General features: G+C 34.1%; 1 long non-coding RNA gene across 1 annotated transcript; it reads right to left on the bottom strand.

Annotated features, from left to right (window-relative positions):
• Positions 1 to 434: 434 nt before the first annotated feature.
• On the bottom strand, positions 435 to 2,678 carry LOC128283407 (uncharacterized). Its single transcript, XR_008273744.1, has 2 exons — positions 2,566 to 2,678; positions 435 to 726 (listed from the first exon to the last, which is right to left on the bottom strand). It is a non-coding gene; the product is annotated as an uncharacterized LOC128283407 (long non-coding RNA).
• Between the last annotated feature and the right edge of the window lie 2,956 nt (positions 2,679 to 5,634).

Here is a 5,634-nt window from a genome sequence, read left to right as displayed (position 1 = left end):
TATCCAACACTTTTTGAATACCAGCTAATTTTTTGACCGCCTCCAGACGTACCAACGTCTAGAGTAGAAATCTAGTACGCAATTTATGAAAAGCGGTATATGCAAGTTGTAGCACCCCAAACCCGGCCCAGAAGTTATGGCCGGATCCGGCATGCCACATCAAAAACGTTAAAATTTTTTTTTCCATTCTAAGTCCAGAAAATCGTACTTGATGTTCAAAAGATTAATTCATTAAGGATTAAAGTGAATGGAAGCTATGCACCAGGTAGGAAACCGGAAAAGAGGTGGTGAGTCCATCGGATTGCTATACCAAGCTCCTTCGGGTCCAATCCTAGACATGCATACCGCCATTGCCACACCTTAATGTCATGGATATTTCTAGAAATCGATTTGACTAAGTCATTTTAGGAAAAGTGATTAATTTTGGAAAATACTTTCATTGCGGAAGCTTTGCTTGTTGTCGAGTTATTTTGAAATCAATTGTTGTTTTTGAAAACGCGCCCTAAAGCTATCCAATTTCAACAGTTAAAATAAGTAATACCTATCTTAGTAATACATATTAAAACCATCAAAAATAATTAAGCGGCCTTATTACATTGAAAAAAACCCAAAACTTCAAACGTAAATAAAAGGATGTCCAGTTCACCAGAGGAAAATCAAACTTTCAGAACTGGTGGCCACTCCGAATTCCCTCACAGCTCCAAGCCCACTATGGTTTGGGATTTCCTGCGTGGATGAAAATAAAAGGGGTGAGTTTGGGGAAACTCAGTGTGTAAGGAAACCCCCTTCAAAGCCCAAGTTAGCTCAAGCCTATTGGGCCTAAGCCCATTCAGGCAACAGTGGTACTGGGCCAGAGCCCTTTTCAAATTACAATAAACTGGGCCTTAGCCCCTTATTCAGATAACAGTATGGCCCATAGGCCCATTTCAAAATACATGCAACATCAGTAAACATATGCAAGCCCATTTGGGGAGACTACTCAACCCACCAACCACTACACTCCACCCGTACCAGCCATACACTCCATGTGGGAATAGCTCAACCCACCCAAATTAACACTCCACAGATGCAACCTTGCTGCTCGGTTATCAAAGAATTGAGGCAAAGCCTCCAAGACGTGGACAAGCCACTTTCAAGACTTCCTCCGTCAATATCCCAGTCCCATGCACCAGATAATAAGAACATGGCATGCAGTAAATAACAACAGTCAAACATGCATTTAGGTCAATTTAATCCTTGGGGTATTTCGATAATTTATCTACTAGGGGTAAAACGTAAATTTTCCACTTTTAAAGGTATTTCATAATTTATCTATTTTAGGGTTTTTCATGCATATTCCTACTTTTCACGTACTAACAGAATCACGCATCGAGGGTTCTTACCGAATTGGGCCGTTGGCCCATCATTCCAATTTTGGTCCATTAAGCCCAAAAATATCGAGGGCACGTAAATCATGCACTTTGCGGTCCAAATTTTGCAGTTTACTAAAACATTAATCGATTTACCTCACGAGCATTCGACACTCGCAAATCTACAAAATATCGGTTTTCGGCATTTCGACTTTTCGACTTTTGCCGATCCAGACTAAGAAAGAGGGTGTTAGTTACACACTGCTTTGCGACGATATCTCGACGAGATCCACACACGAACCGCCTACAATTGGATTACTAACACATTAATCTAACTATTCAAATACGAACTACGATTAACCCCTTATAATATTCGCCAACCACACCTACAGATCATAGTAAGCTTATAAGAAAACAATAAGCAACTTATTAACAAATTTTGTCAATGTTTACCACATAATCATAATTTCACTGCAAGCTGTCTTCCTGAGCAACAGTCACTAAATCATTTATAAATGGAGCTACGAAACTCCAAATCAAGTGCCGTTAATTTTCCCTGAAAATAGACTCATATATCTTATATCCATAAAATTTTCAGAATTTTTAGTATGGCCAATCAATACCAGATTTTTCTTAAAGTCTCCCATGTTTCACTGTTTGACTAATCTGACCACTCTTCATTACGAATCAAATTTCTCATTGTACAGAATTCAAAATATGTTCTTGTTTATTTCATTAGAAACTAGACTCAATAAGCTTTAATTACATAATTTATTCAGCTTCTAATTCATCTCCCACAATTTATGGTGATTTTCCAAAGTCACGTTACTGCTGCTGTCCCAAGCAGATTTATTACCAAATCACTCTTTCACACATACCTTGCATGCATGTTATTTAAACATGTATATCACCAATCAATCATCACATATCTATGATTTTACTTAAGTATAATCTCCATTTCATCATTTTAAAGCACAACATGTTAGCTGATTTTTCCTTTAACATCTAAGGCACATGCATGCTCATTTGTTTGGCTCAACTTCACCTATCTTCCATTTTTCATCAAAAGAACATGAAACAACAACCATTTCCTTCATTTTAATTCATGACTAAATGCTCACAACACAACTAAAAATCAAAATATACTTCAAGAGTTAAGGTAGAATCAAGAAGAACTCATGAACCTCAAAATAGAAGCAAGGTAGCAAGAACTTACCTTCAATTTTCCTCCTCCTAATGACCAAATACTCAAGAGCTTTCTCCTCTCTTTCTCTTCTCTAACTTTTAGCTATGATTAACAAAGATGGACAAAACTTTGTTCTTTTCACCTTTTTCTTTTAATAAAACTTCATATTTCATCCATTTAATTCTTTAATACAAAAGACATGAAATTCTTATCATGAAACATTTACCTAACCCATTATCATGGAACATTTACCTAACCTATTATCATGAAACATTTACCTAACCCATTATCATGGAACATTTACCTAACCTATTATCAATTTGTATCAATTTGTAGCATAAATTATGGATATCAAGTGTACATTTTGTCTACAACAACATGATGGTTGGCCACTTCATGTAAAATGGGAGGTTTGTCATGCAAATCCTCCTATTTTGCACTCCTATTTATTTGGCCACTTCAATTTAGCCTATATCATTTTCAAACATTTTCACATAGGTCCTATTTCATAATTTCACTCACAAATGACAAAATCAAAGCATGAAATTTTGTCAACATTCACAGAATTCCCGAAAATTGGGGCGTTACACAAGTATAAGGGTTAGGTTGTGATATAGTTACAATAGAGTAGGTAAGTACTCCAAGGATCGTACCCAATGGAGACAAGCACTAAATAAATCCTAACCTAGGCATAAATAGATCTAATTAGTATTTAAAATGGATTATATTATGATAAAAAAGGAAAGGTTTTTGGGTTCTATATTAATAAAAATAAATTAAATAATTAAATCATGAGAAATGAAATAATAAAATATATAAAATCTAAGTATGAGTAATTAGCTTGCTTCAGTAATCATAATCAACTGTTATTTCGGGTTTTCTTGTTCAATCAACTAGTCAATACCCCAGCAGGATCTTCCGATCTTCCACTAACATATCGAGTCAGCAAGAACTACTTATATCTCGATCTCAAAGTCCAGACCAATTCAGGGTTGAGGTGTTCATGGATAGACCATTCTAAATTTGGTTATTTCCCAACCTTGATGACTTCCTAGGGTTATCAGGCCTAGGGTTTAGGTTCTTCCTTTCCTGAACAGTTGATTCGCTAAGAGAACCCTACAAAATAGTTAATTTATCATATCACCACTCACTAATCCCCCACAAAAGGATTACTTCCTCATGGATCTAATAAATAATATAAACTTGATAGAAAGAATAAAAATGACGAATAATTCAAGAGAATAGAGTTTAGAAGAAGCTTGATTTGTATTAGAATTAAGCGCAGAATCCTCATAGAGTTTGATGGTATTTCACAAATCTGATTTCCCCCATAAAAGCAAATAACAAGAACTGAAATAAAACCTAAGCCTAAGAAAAGAGAAACTAAAAACTAAATCTAAGAAGAAAATTATACAATATAAAAGTTGTCTATAACATGTGTTAATTAAGCCGATTTATAGACTTTAGAGTGACTGTTGTCTTCATGCTTAATATTTGATTGTGCAGACCAAAACGCCCCTGGATATATCATATTTATTTCACGTGCAGAGGTGATGTCACAACACACCAAATCCTATGTCACGTCATCGAGGGTAGTATGCTCCATCTAGAATGTGTCTTCAAAGGTGTGTCACGACATCCTCAAGATGTGTCGCAACACTGAAGGCATTCTTGGAATTCTTCTATCCTGCTCACTATGTTGTGATGTCCAGTGCTCCGTGTTGTAACATATCAACCAGTATCGAGTTAGCACACCTTCTAACATCTCCCACATGCTCACAAAGCATATTAGCTTACCCTTCCTTAGGCCTCATTTGGCCTCTAAGGTCAATAAAAGACTCAAATTACACACTTTATTGAATTAAACTAAACTTATGAAAACATCATTAAAACTTAACTAAAATGCTTATGTTCAAGCTTCTAAAGTGCAAAAATTAATTTAATCTGCTACACCGAATTGTGACAGATCATTTCTGTAGAAAGATTTTTTTACGAGTGCCAATATGCCCATATATGTTCCTATTCTAATGCTTCATGTTGTCTGAAAGCTACTTAATAGAGCCCTCCATATTACCGTTAAAATTCCAAGAATCCTGTACAAATTTAGAGAAGTTCGGATGTTTAAGCCAACCAACAAGGAATCTGAAATGCCTACCTTTGATTGAATTCGAGTCCTGCCTTAAGCATAGGAATAGTAGCTGATGGTCTGATTTGAGCTTAGTAAGATGTGACACTGAACAACTTGTGAATTATGAAATCCACGCATCATTGCAAATAGCTCTATCAAGCCTTTCAAAGATCCCACATCTCTACCAAATAAAAGCCGAAAGCAGGACACTTTTTCTTTGCTCTCCGCCCTCCCCTCTTCTCAATGCGAGAGAGAATGACATTAAAATCTCCAATTGCCATCCATGATACAGTTTCATTCGCTAAAACCGAATTAAAACCCTCCCACAAAAGCTTCCTCTTTTGCTTATCCAGGCTACTATACACAAAAGCAACTAGAGATGACCTTCGAAAGGAATTATCAAGAATCCAAGTAAGGACAAATTAAGGGTAACTATTTAGTTTCTCTATTGAAAAATGGATAAAACGATCTAGTAGGTTACAATTAATTAGAAATTCATTTAAGCAGGCAAAGAATAAGCTGCATTTACATAATTTAATTTTCACCATTCTAAACTTAAAAAGTAGTTACATAATTTATTTGCAAGTAATTAGAAATTCATTTAATTAATTATTTTATGTAAAAAAACTTTTAAACTATTATATAAATAAAATTATATTTAATTAATTTTAAAATTTTTCATAAATTTTGTAACTTTTCATTAATAATGTGATTACAAAATTAAAATATTATAAGTTAATTTTTGAAAATATAATAATTGATATTAGAATGAATTTATATAAATGATATTCTAAAATTAATTTTAAAATAGTCTATTATGTGAAATCCTATTTTTCTATATAGTTTCCAACTTAATTTTAATTATTCATTACTAGATACAGATTGTTAATTAAATTTACATATCGTGACTATTAACTAATTTATTGCAATATTATTTATATTTTTAAATATTTATTTCAATTTAAGTATTT

This window comes from Gossypium arboreum, chromosome 11 (genome assembly GCF_025698485.1).
Source record: "Gossypium arboreum isolate Shixiya-1 chromosome 11, ASM2569848v2, whole genome shotgun sequence".
In the NCBI taxonomy this organism is placed as follows: Eukaryota; Viridiplantae; Streptophyta; class Magnoliopsida; order Malvales; family Malvaceae; genus Gossypium; species Gossypium arboreum.
This window is presented reverse-complemented; position numbering and strand designations above follow the sequence as displayed.